We start from the raw sequence: 13880 nt of genomic DNA, 5'->3' as shown, positions 1-13880 counted from the left end.
TTCTTCCGCCATGGCTGCTGCGCGGGGCACTGGGGGAGGGGGGGAGGAGGGTCGCCGGAGTTGCAGCCGCGTCGGTTTCTTGTGGTCACTGTGGAGGTGCTCATGGCAGCGGCCTCGGAGCTGCTCCGCGGCAGCGAACTCACACGGGATGTAGCAGGCAAGTTCATGGCTGCTGCATGGAGAAGAGACAGAGAGGAAGAGGGGAGATTGAGGGGGAGCGAGCGGTGGATGGATAAGAAAGGGAGAACGAGCGGTGCACGGGTCCCACAGAACACGTCGTTGCAAGAGGACCAGGGACCGCTCGATCTCTCTTTCATTGTACGTGTCGCGTGTGACCGGCCCAATCTTCGGCCGGCACACCGGCCACAAACGTTTCCCTTTCTGAAAGGCTTGAAATCACCTGAACTCTCTCTCTCTCTCTCTTGAAATCACCCGACCACTGCCACCAAATCCATAGGTGCTGCAATTGAGATTCGACGGATTGCGACGTCGATGATGTTTCTAAAACATAGTCAATGTTGCAATGTGGAAGAGGAGGGGGAGGGAGGGGGGGCACTCAAAATAACAATTCATCGAAGAGCACAACAAGGCTCGTGTTGTAAAGCGCTGAGTGTAACATGAGTCTTGTTGCAGGTCTGCCGGGGGATATCGCACGTCTGTTAGGGGCTCCATCCAACGGTTGCGGAGAGGGTCGATCTTTTCATATTATCACCCAACCGATGTATAGGGCTCCCCTTATCTGAGAGGAATTCTTTGTTTTTTTAGGGGTAGGAATTTGTTTATCTGTTAATTTGCAGCATGTGTGTCTCGGCCAATTATTTCCATGCTGAAGGCCCATGCCTGGTATGCCAATATGGCGACTTCCCGGTGAAGGACCGCACTCCCACCGGAGCACACCCTCCCTCACTGTCACCGGCCTACTGTCGTTCTTTTTTTTTTTGCGAAAAAACTTTCAATCTATTCATCTTCAATCATGACAGTACAACGAATACCAGAAATAAAAATTACATCCAGATTTCGTAGACCACCTAGCGACGATTACAAGTACCGAAGCGAGCCGAAGGCGCGCCGCCGTCATTGCCCCTCCATCGCCGGAGCCGGGCACAACTTGTTGTAGTAGACAATCGGGAAGTCGTCGTTCTTTCGCAAAAAAATGTAGCGGTGGGTTCAGATTTTCACCAGTCCAACAACTAATTTTTTTGGTCCAATCTCGTTTTACAATTGTACAAAGGAAAACTTTTTAAATCAACTGACTGAATTTGTCAATCCGTCAGCCGCCTTTGCCTTATCCTTCCGCAGCCAACCACAACCACACGTCTAACCCGTGCGTTTTCCCCCTCCGACGATGAATTGGTGACACGTGCAGTTTCCTTTGTACAGTAATTCTACCCAACCTGTTTTTCTTTCTTGAATAATAATTTTAATAATAAAATAAGATGGTACTATGTTTGTCCACATGGGGCCTCCAATGTTGACGTTATAATTCACCCTCGAATGAGGAAATGAAGTTTGTGAAACTATATTACAGTCAATTGCAGTCATCATGTATGTTTCGTCAGTGATTGTGTTTTCTTCAAGTCATGAGTTGTTGATGGCAACCGTTTATTGATTCCCTCTTGCATTGAGTGAACAAGGCTCGTGTTGTAAAGCGTTGTTGAATATATTATGCATGTATATTATGTCTTGGGCCCATCTTCTAGTTATCTTATATAGTTAAGGTTGTGGCCTTCATCATGTACATCATATATACGTGTCCAGTGCACCGATCAATGCAATTGTGTTGCACGGCCTAAACATTGTCTTCCACATGTTATTAGCGGGTCTTTTTTTTTACATGTATTACTCTAGTAAAAAAAACAGTTGAGCTACTACCTTAGGTTTGTTTTACTAGAGTAGCGGTGGGTTCAGATTTTCACCGGTCCAACAGTTTTTTTTTGGTTCAATCTTGTTTTACAGTTGTACTACGAAGGAAAACTTGGCAATGCACCATTCTATCACTTTGCCTTATCCTTCCGCAGCTCACCACCCTCGTTGATGTAAAATCAGCTCAATAAGCCCCAAAGCATCCCTTCTCATCTCGCTCACAGCTCACCCCGGCAGCCAAGCCCAAACCACGAGCACTTGTCGGCGTGGTCGGCGCTACAATACAACGCTCTCGACGCAGCAGAGGCACCGAGGCTCCGATGCAACGCTTGTCTGCGGTGGCCCCAACGCACCGGTGTGACGACCCTTTTTGCACCAGGTAGGTTGTGGCCGGCCTAGCGGCACCGGCTGGCGTGGATCTCGGACGCTCATGGTGTTGCAAAGCGGTGTCCTACGCGACGTGCTCCGCTCGGGATGCTATAGTGAAGTGTGTTGGGGCTACAAATGGAGTGCTGCCAATGGAGCATCACGTGGGGTCGATGTTGAGCTTTGTCGAGGCTGCAATGAAGCACCAGCCGAGCTGCATTGAAGCACGGCGGGGCTGCAACGAAGCGCAAACGGGTCGTTGAAGCTCGTCGGGGGTTGCAATGGAGCATCTGTTCCGAGGGGTGCCTGCGAATAGGCACCTCTTCTTCCCATCTCTTTCAGATATATGTACTTGGGAATCAATAGAAAATGCGATAATTTTACGCAGCCAACGCTAGCTCTCATCTTCCAGAAATAAAAAAATCAATAAGCTTATATAAGAGTTGTTAGGTACTCGGGTCAACGAGAAGTCACTTAGAGTGCCCCCATGGCAGTTTTTAATTAGAGCATTGCATTTAACTAATTATTTAAATGGCATATTGTAACACCCCAAAATTTTAACCATGTTTTAATTATTAAAATTTTGCCAGGAGTTTAAAAACTTTGCTTTCTGGATTTTCTGTTGATTTCAGAACCCCTTTTCTTTACTATTGAGGAGTTTTACCCAAGTGAAAACTTTCCAAAAATGTATTGGACTTCTATGCTCTCTCATTATAACAATTCTTAATCAGTAGATTTATTTATTTAATTATTTCTCTCTGAGCTTTATTCCTTAAAAATGACTTCCATTAGTTTTGGAGCTCTTTTTGAACTACAACCATTTGAGTAATTTAACTAAAATTCCAACCAATATTTGGAGATGTCATGTGATGTTTCTAAATCACTTTTATGCAAAAATATACTTCATTCATTTAATATTTTGAGTTCTACACCTAATTTTCAAATCTGGTCCAGTGGGCAGTTTTGCACTACAGCCTATTTAAATATTTCTTTAAAGCCTCCACCAAAATTATGGGATGTCGGTGGTAGCTTGCAATTCAACTTTATGCAAAACCCTAGAGACGTTCTTTGGAAAAATTGAGTGAATCAACCTCTTTTTCATTCTGGTCCAGCCTTGTGATTTCTACTGCAACCCTAATTATTTTTGCTCTAGTGACCTTGTGCTTTCTCCTACTTGTAGTACACCTTACCAAGCCCTTAAGTCCAGGAGATTGGACCCATTGGGAGATTTTTGGTCCATGCTTTGATGCCATTTACCTTCTGTCCAGAAACTAAAGATTTGCAAAACTTGCACTAGCAAGTTTCTTCTTTTGCCCAAATGACCTCACCACTCTCTTTTGCTATTAAAGAGACACTAGCCTGGAGAATTTGGCCACTCCAAGTAATGCCTAGGTGCCTGTGGCATTTTGTCGAACACCTTGAGTGCATGAACAGCTTTGACATGACTTTTGTCATTGCACTATGACCTTGCACCTCTGGGAAAACTAACATGTCCACTAAGCCGCTTGATGACTTTAACCTAGGTTTGTTAAACCCCAACCTCACACGAGACCTCTAGCATGTCCTGGCATTTTGTCAAGCACGTCCCGTGCGTGCTCTGGGCGCGCCCAAAGCGCGCGTTTTGCACGTGTCGCGATCGAGCCGCCGCGTCTCGCCCCGCACCCGTTCTGGCCCTTGCCAACCGCAGCCAGCATGCCACGTCTCCTTCTACACCCCAAAGCCACCCGACCACCCCTGGCACCCCACAGCGCCACCGTCAGGTCGGCCGTGGCGGCTAGCTGACGGCCGCATGCAGGCCCCGGCCGTGTCGGCGCCGCCCGAGCCACTCCCGCTCGCCACCTGCCCCTGGAGCAGCTCAGACTCATCCACAAGCGCGTCCTCTAGCTCTCGTCACCGCCACGTCGCCCTGACCGCTACAGAGCGGCGGTTCGCCGGCGACCTTATCCTCGGCCGTGGAACCGCCATGAATGCGCTATAAATAGGACCCCCGAACTCGTCCAGGCCTCAAGCAACCTCTCTCACTCCCCCACCGATCCGCTCGTAGCAGTAGGAAGACCAGAGGGGTCGTCTTCCTCATCTCCGGCAATCACAGCCGCCGCCACTGTCTCGATCATTCCGGGTCCACCAGGGCCTCCCCCTCTCCACTCTCTTCACCAGGAACTCCCTCTCCCTCTCGTGAGTCCATCCTCCTACTCAATTTTTGATCAGGACTCGCCGCAGGAGAAAACCACTCTGCCTGACGGCCACCGTCCGCTGCCGAGCTCGCCGCCGGTAGCTCCGTCCATCCCGGGGACCATAACGACAACCGGAGGGACCGCCTCGAACCCCTGAGCCCGCGGGTGACCTCTGTTTCTCGAGCGGTGCCGTCGTTCGCCGGCGAGCATCGCCGGAGTTCCGCCCCCTCTCGGGCAGAGGAAGAGGAGAGAGGGTCGACTGGTCAAACCTGACCAGTGGGCCCTTGGACCCACTGTCAGTGACCCACGCACGGTCCACGCTGGAGTAAGTGGAGGCGTAAATCCAAAATACGCCTTCGACGTGGTCAGTAATCGAAACGTTTTTCTTTTTCTGATTTTTTTAAAAACAAATTTTGACCAAAACTTTGACTGTCCATAGCTTTTTAAATATAACTCCAAATGAATTGATTCTTTTTCCTACCTTTCTCAAATTTTGCCTAGTTTATTTTAAGATTTATTTCAAAAAAAATCAGACAACTTTTTCGTACTGTTTTTAAAACAATATATTGATCCAAATATTTTTAAATAGGATTTTTGGAGAGAGGAGAAAGCTTTCAAAAGTTTTGGAGTGCACCCTGCCTTTCCACACCTTGAAGGCAAGCATTCTGAACCCTGGCATAATATTTTTGTGTGTTAGTTGGCACGCTTATAACACCGCCCTAATACGGAGAACGCGTTATTTTATGTGGAGACGCGATCCATTTACTTGAATTGCATATTTGTAATTTCATTGCTGTTGGAAATGAATATACTTGTGATGGTAATCATCCTCATGTGCTTTGCATGCATGCTGGAAAAGAATCCGGGAAAGCCTCTGCCTTGGGTAGGCGTGAGCTTGTCGCCGGTCTCTGTCGGGACGGTTATGTCCGGTATGGCATAGTAGGGTATAATGAGTGGTGATTCTGTTGGTTGAAATATTTTTGTTACACATATCATGCAGGAAATACTTAAACCTCCTGAGTCGACCATAGATCGAGTCTTGTTCCGGTAACCCCGACACTTGTTTCGTACTACCACTTGTCCCTGCTATAGGTAGGGTACGGTTCAGTAAGTTGTCAACCCCTTTCTAGCACACACTGTACAGAGAGGCCATGGTGGAAGATACCGGTTGTAGCTGGTAGGCAGGCCACCTGGTCCGGGGGCATGGGTATTTCCGGTTGGGACCGAGAGGGGAGGCCACCCCTTAGAGCGCGCGATATAAATTTGATCCCATGCTACGCGAGGTTGTAGCCTCCCCACTTAGAGTTTTGCTTGACAGGTGCCATGGGTGATTCCAGACACCTGTGAGTTAAGCTGGTGTGTGCAGGTCAGGTGTGTTTTCAATTAAAAGACCATAGACGGAATTAGTCCCGATGGACTAAAGGAATCCGTTACTCGTGGGTAAAGAGTACACCCTCTGCAGAGATTAAACCTATTCGAATAGCCGTGTCCATGGTTAAGGACTGCAGTCTGGGATGGGTCAAGTGTCGGTCTTAGTGTCGGCCTTCGGAGGAGAAACTGTTAAACCAGAACTGGGATCACGACTTGAGACTTGTGATGATCATGATTATTATTTGTTGTGGACTAACCCGTTATATTATTGGAATTATTGAGTATCCCTGGGATGGTTCTACCTCCTGGATATCCACTGTGATTATTTATAAGCCCTTTATGTGGTGTCGCTGAGACGCCCGACTGTGGCATGCTTGTCATTTATTTACCTTATAAGCCTTTTATGTGGTGTCGCTGAGACGCCCGACTGTGGCATGCTTGTCATTTATTTACCTTATAAGCCCTTTATGTGGTGTCGCTGAGACGCCCGACTGTGACATGCTTGTTATTTTTTTATAAGCCCTTTATGTGGTGTTGCTGAGACGCCCGACTGTGGCATGCTTGTTATTTATTTTATAAGCCATTTATGCGGTGTCGCTCAGACACCCGACTGAGGCATTTCTCTTTGTTTAGTAACCTTTCGAGGCGTCGCTTCAAACACCCGATCGGTGCATTTGATTATTACTATGTTATGGCATATCCATAAATAACCTGCTTGCATGCATCAGAGATTTTTTTTTGTGACTGACGTCATGATCATAAAATATTTCAGAAAATAATTATCGTTGTTATATTATACCCGTGTTCATAATGTTTGCGAGTACATTCAAAAGTACTCACTGGCTTGTCCCTGGCTATTGTCTTGGCCAGATTTCTTGCACGGAGAGAAGCGACCGTGATGACAGCCCCGGAACCTACGCAATGGTGATAGCAGCCTCGCGAAGATAGGAGTTAACATGGTCAACTGTTCCTGTGGGAAATGGAGTCCCATAGACGCTGATGATCCACAAACCGCTTCCGCCTTCAACCACTAGAAACCATTTGTTGTACTCGCAGACCAGAATGGTCTTGTACTGCATATTATTATTTTGCTTGGAATTTCTGTATTAAGTTGGTACCTTATCAGCTAACAGTAATCCTGGGGCTGATGAGCACAAGGGCCATTTTCTGGAAATTAATACCCGAAAAACCGGTCACGACAAACTTGGTATCAGAGCCAGGCTGACCATTGGCTAATCCTATCTTAGCCAGGTCGAAAAACCTAGGTAAACCAACCTTCAGACCTTAACCAAACCCCGACCAAGCTTCTCGTGCAAGATAGCCATACAGTGAGCCTGACACCTTTTGACAGTCGGTGCCCAACCTATCATCTTAGCCTGTCGATCACGCGTCAGTGACCGACGCCCAATATGTCCCATCCGCAAGCATGCGAAGGAAGACTCCGTTCCCTTTTCTGTAAAAAGGGCATGCTAGCCTCAACCCAGCACAACACAGCCTCTTCCCCGAACCAAGCCATAATGCCTAGCCCCGTAGTGCACAATGAGACCACAGCAACCAACCTTGGAGGTTTTGTGACCATACTCGCAAACCTCACCCGTCGTGCCTATGCGTTAGAAGAGCCCCCAGAATATGTTGTGTACCAAGGACCCATGAGCGGTAAGAGCCGTCAATTCTGAGCCACTGTGCACATCTACGGTAGGGGTCTGTCGCCAGAACGCCCCTACAGGTTCACTGGAAGGACAACTTCCTTCAAGCCACAAGCCATCCAGCTAGCTGCTCGAGAGGCTATAGTTCAACTCCGGTAGTTGTCGCCCAGAGTTAACTGTCGCTCGTTCTACTACTACCCTAGGCGTGAAGGGTATGGTAGACCACCCCAAGTTGCCAACGGAGATCACGAGACGGATCCTGCATTGTTGCACCTAGTGCGCTATGTAGGTGCACTAGAGGCACTGTTCGATCAAATCACCATTGATCTGATCGCAGCTCGTGGAGAGCTGATTCACCGAGCCCCGGCAAGCAGGGAAGACGAGCCCGACGCCATCAACCCAGTCGTGCTGTTCGGACACCCGATCGATACCCTGAGGTCAGCCCCAGCCATCAACCAAGGTGATTTGATGACCCCAGAAGTGCTTAGTCGCCTTTTGGGAACACACTCCAACGGGATTGTGGCCAACAATCCCCGCGATGGTCATCATCGCTACCCCGACCCTGCAGCCTCTCAACCACCTCCAGCTAATCCCGACGGTGAGACCCATGGAGAAGCCTCGACATCCACAAGGCATGCCCGTTTGGATATAAACGAGGTAGACTAAGTCACCCGAGTAGTGCCGAGTCTCAGTGTATCCTCGCTTTGTAATCGTGTGACCTTGTAAGTAAACGCAGCCTGTTTTTGTGCCTCTCTTTTAATAGTAACCTTGCATAGTTGTGTCAGCCTATAGTTGCATTTTTATTCCAGGCACAGCTGCCAACAACCAACCCCGACGACTCCCACAGTAACACGTGCCTTTTGTGAGATATGTGTATCTGTGGCTTTGACCCTGACCCTTGGAGCTAAACTGGCAAATTTATTACCTTTCACCACGGTAAATAACTAGCCCAGATGCTATATAAGAAGGCCACCTCGTGACCTTACCAAGCAGCCCTCACCTCGTGCACCACCCTCACAACCATTTCCTGCTATGCCGAGCCCTAGTATTTACCTAAGAACCCCAGATGCAACCCCGGGTAGTTTTATCAAAATATTGTGGGACTTTACCTGCAGTACCATGGGTTCTACCCAGCCACCCCAGTACGAGCTGTTCAAATCGAGAATCACACCTTCCACCTCGAAATATTGGGCAGCAGTACACATCCCTCCCGTAGACTCCAACCAAGACCCAACGGAGGTCTCCTTCGTGGGGAAATCTATGCCGACCCCACATATGGCCATAGAAGCTGCTACTTACGAAGCACTCGCTCGCCTTCGATTCGCGGTACCCTATGCCAGCAAACGAGGGTATTATTACTTTTCGAGCCATGCAGCACCCCGAGAAGTAATATCTTTTCCCGGTGGATGATTTGAGAAAGACCCAGTACTGGCCAACCTTGTCCAGTACGTCATCGCTCAAGAACGTTTGAACCAGCAAGTAATGGGTTATCTCAAGAGTCTCACTGATTTGAATCCTCAGATTGCCATCGGCAGACCACTGAGGCCCGACCAGGAGAGACACATACATCGACTGGTCAATCCACTCCCTCTGATAGAAGAGGAGTGTGTCCCAGTACCAGAGACATTTTCGCGGGACCCCGTCCAGTTACCGTTTTCATTTTAGGCGTCACTACTGTGTTTATTATTGCAACATTTATTATTGCGTTGTAACTTATGCATGGTACCCTGAGTTTGTGCGACGAGTCGATTATTTGGTTTCTACTAATATGAGTAGTTTTCATTGTGATTTTTTTTAAGTTAACCATTGTCCCCGCGAAAAATCCTGGAGTGAGATTTCTTTTCCCTGAGTTGCTGCATCGTTTATCTTCTCACTACATGGATTATTTTTTATTCACGCAGCACCACGGCAGCAGACCCACAACCACTCAGACTCTTACACTGCTTGCAAAGACACGTAACCGTGTTGCATCTCACCGACCACCTCCCTAAGCGCACCACAACCTCCAAAGGAGAGATTAGTGGATAACCGTCTAGATACTAGTCACCTCCGGCACACCGGCAACAGTTAACACTCGGCATCACACCTAGTCCTCGTGATCACCGCCACCGCGGAGAGCCAGCACCCGAGCGGCAGCATCACGGTGATCATCGAGGATCATCGCGCACAGGAGCACGGAGAGCCCCAGCACTGCCGCCAGCCCTCCGCACACCAGGATCACGTACCAGTCCGGCACCGCCTCCGCCATTAGAGCCTCGTCTCAAGCTCCTATAAGCAGTAATGGAGGAGAAGGAGGAGGAGAAACGAGGCCAGGTGCGAAGAAGAAGAAGGAGCACCGCGGTCGTTTTATAGCTCGAGATCAGTGTACGGTGGGCGAAGTCCACCAGCGCCGCTCGTCGCCCGATCACCGGTGTTCGGAGGCGAATCCACGAGCAGTGCCGACAGCGCACTGGCCCGCGAGGTGAGTGCATGCTGCACCGGCAGCAAGCACTTCGCGCACTACCACAGAACGGCCTAGATGCTCTATGCGCTAGACGTCGCCGGTGGAGAAAGCGCGGGGAAGCACGCGGGAGAGAGGAAGAAGAGAGAGCCAGAGGAAGAAGGAGAGACTGACAGTGGGCCCTGGGTCCACATGTCAGCCAGAGGAAGCACGGTGCTCTCGGGTACGACCAGCGTATTTTAGAATTTAGAATTTATTCTAAATTTACTACGCCCAACGTAGGAATCGCTCGTTTTTTCCTAAAACGTGTATTTCTCCACACAGCGCCAGTATCCCACACTGTGGTTTCACACCACTTATTGCCCTCTCACTGTAGCCGCATTTTATCACTTAAGTAAAGTAATTGTTTTGATCAGGTAAAAGTATTATTTTCAAAAACAATCCTTAGCAAATCTCGAGGACAAGATTTTTCTTAAGGGGGTAGTGTTGTAACACCCCAAAAATTTAACCATGTTTTAATTATTAAAATTTTGCCAGGAGTTTAAAAACTTTGCTTTCTGGATTTTCTGTTGATTTCAGAACCCCTTTTCTTTAATATTGAGGAGTTTTACCCAAGTGGAAACTTTCCAAAAATGTATTGGACTTCTATGCTCTCTCATTATAACAATTCTTAATCAGTGGATTTATTTATTTAATTATTTCTCTCTGAGCTTTATCCCTTAAAAATGACTTCCATCAGTTTTGGAGCTCTTTTTAAACTACAACCATTTGAGTAATTTAACTAAAATTCCAACCAAAATTTGGAGATGTCATGTGATGTTTCGAAATCACTTTTATGCAAAAATATACTTCATTCATTTAATATTTTGAGTTCTACACCTAATTTTCAAATCTGGTCCAGTGGGCAGTTTTGCACTACAGCCTATTTAAATATTTCTTTAAAGCCTCCACCAAAATTATGGGATGTCAGTGGTAGCTTGCAATCCAACTTTATGCAAAAACCTAGAGATGTTCTTTGGAAAAATTGAGTGAATCAACCTCTTTTTCATTCTGGTCCAGCCTTGTGATTTCTACTGCAACCCTAATTATTTTTGCTCTAGTGACCTTGTGCTTTCTCCTACTTGTAGTACACCTTACCAAGCCCTTAAGTCCAGGAGATTGGACCCATTGGGAGATTTTTGGTCCATGCTTTGATGCCATTTACCTTCTATCCAGAAACTAAAGATTTGCAAAACTTGCACTAGCAAGTTTCTTCTTTTGCCCAAATGACCTTACCACTCTCTTTTGCTATTAAAGAGACACTAGCCTGGAGAATTTGGCCACTCCAAGTAATGCCTAGGTGCCCGTGGCATTTTGTCGAACACCTTGAGTGCATGAACAGCTTTGACATGACTTTTGTCATTGCACTATGACCTTGCACCTCTGGGAAAACTAACCTGTCCACTAAGCCTCTTGATGACTTTAACCTAGGTCTGTTAAACCCCAACCTCACACGAGACCTCGAGCATGCCCTGGCATTTTGTCAAGCACGTCCCGTGCGTGCTCTGGGCGCGCCCAGAGCGCGCGTTTTGCACGTACCGCGACCGAGCCGCCGCGTCTCGCCCCGCACCCGTTCTGGCCCTTGGCCAGCCGCAGCCAGCACGCCACGTATCCTTCTACAACCCAAAGCCACCCCGACCACCCCTGGCACCCCACAGCGCCACCGTCAGGTCGGCCGTGGCGGCTAGCTGACGGCCGCATGCAGGCCCCGGCCGTGTCGGCGCCGCCCGAGCCACTCCCGCTTGCCACCTGCCCCTGGAGCAGCTCAGACTCATCCACAAGCGTGTCCTCTAGCTCTCGTCGCCGCCACGTCGCCCTGACCGCTACAAAGCGGCGGTTCGCCGGCGACCTTATCCTCGGCCGCGGAACCGCCATGGATGCGCTATAAATAGGACCCCCGAACTCGTCCAGGCCTCAAGCAACCTCTCTCACTCCCCCACCGATCCGCTTGTAGCAGTAGGAAGACCAGAGGGGTCGTCTTCCTCATCTCCGGCAATCACAGCCGCCGCCACTGTCTCGATCACTCCGGCGCCACCAGGGCCTCCCCCTCTCCACTCTCTTTACCAGGAACTCCCTCTCCCTCTCGTGAGTCCATCCCCTTACTCAATTTTTGATCAGGACTCGCCGCAGGAGAAAATCACTCTGCCTGACGGCCACCGTCCGCTGCGGAGCTCGCCGCCGGCAGCTCCGTCCACCCCGGGGACCATAACGACTACCGGAGGGACCGCCTCGACCCCTGAGCCCGCGGGTGACGTTTGTTTCTCGAACGGTGCCGCCGTTCACCGGCGAGCATCGCCGGAGTTCTGCCCCCTCTCGGGCAGAGGAAGAGGAGAGAGGGTCGACTGGTCAAACCTGACCAGTGGGCCCTTGGACCCACTGTCAGTGACCCACGCACGGTCCACACTGGAGTAAGTGGAGGCGTAAATCCAAAATACGCCTTCGACGTGGTCAGTAATCGAAACGTTTTTCTTTTTCTGATTTAAAAAAAACAGATTTTGACCAAAACTTTGACTGTCCATAGCTTTTTAAATATAACTCCAAATGAATTGATTCTTTTTCCTACCTTCCTCAAATTTAGCCTAGTTTATTTTAAGATTTATTTCAAAAAAATCAGACAACTTTTTGTTACTGTTTTTAAAACAATATATTGATCCAAATATTTTTAAATAGGATTTTTGGAGAGAGGAGAAAGCTTTCAAAAGTTTTGGAGTGCACCCTGCCTTTCCACACCTTGAAGGCAAGCATTCTGAACCCTGGCATAATATTTTTGTGTGTTAGTTGGCACTCTTATAACACCGCCCTAATACGGAGAACGCGTTATTTTATCTGGAGACGCGATCATTTACTTGAATTGCATATTTGTAATTTCCTTGCTATTGGAAATGAATATACTTGTGATGGTAATCATCCTCATGTGCTTTGCATGCATGCCGGAAAAGAGTCCGGGAAAGCCTCTGCCTTGGGTAGGCGTGAGCTTGTCGCCGGTCTCCCTCGGGACGGTTATGTCCAGTATGGCATAGTAGGGTATAATGAGTGGTGATTCTGTTGGTTGAAATATTTTTGTTACACATATTATGCAGGAAATACTTAAACCTCCTGAGTCGACCATAGATCGAGTCTTGTTCCGGTAACCCCCACACTTGTTTCATACTACCACTTGTCCCTGCCATAGGTAGGGTATGGTTCAGTAAGTTGTCAACCCCTTTCTAGCACACACCGTACAGAAAGGCCATGGTGGAAGATACCGGTTGTAGCTGGTACGCAGGCCACCTGGTCCGGGGGCATGGGTGTTTCCGGTTGGGACCGAGAGGGGAGGCCACCCCTTAGAGCGCGCAATATAAATTTGATCCCATGCTATGCGAGGTTGTAGCCTCCCCACTTAGAGTTTTGCTTGACAGGTGTCGTGGGTGATTTCAGACACCTGTGAGTTAAGCTGGTGTGTGTAGGTCAGGTGTGTTTTCAATTAAAAGACCATAGACGGAATTAGTCCTGATGGACTAAAGGAATCCGTTACTCGTGGGTAAAGAGTACACCCTCTGCAGAGATTAAACCTATTCGAATAGCCGTGTCCATGGTTAAGGACTGCAGTCTGGGATGGGTCAAGTGTCGGTCTTAGTGTCGGCCTTCGGAGGAGAAACTGTTAAACCAGAACTGGGATCACGACTTGAGACTTGTGATGATCATGATTATTATTTGTTGTGGACTAACCCGTTATATTATTGGAATTATCGAGTATCCCTGGGATGGTTCTACCTCCTGGATATCCACTGTGATTATTTATAAGCCCTTTATGTGGTGTCGCTGAGACGCCCGACTGTGGCATGCTTGACATTTATTTACCTTATAAGCCCTTTATGTGGTGTCGCTGAGACGCCCGACTGTGGCATGCTTGTCATTTATTTACCTTATAAGCCCTTTATGTGGTGTCGCTGAGACGCCCGACTGTGGCATGCTTGTTATTTATTTATTTTATAAGCCCTT

Source organism: Triticum dicoccoides, chromosome 2B (assembly GCF_002162155.2).
Source record: "Triticum dicoccoides isolate Atlit2015 ecotype Zavitan chromosome 2B, WEW_v2.0, whole genome shotgun sequence".
NCBI classification, from domain to species: Eukaryota; Viridiplantae; Streptophyta; class Magnoliopsida; order Poales; family Poaceae; genus Triticum; species Triticum dicoccoides.
The sequence above is the reverse complement of the archived record's forward strand: the minus strand, read 5'-3'. Positions refer to the sequence as shown.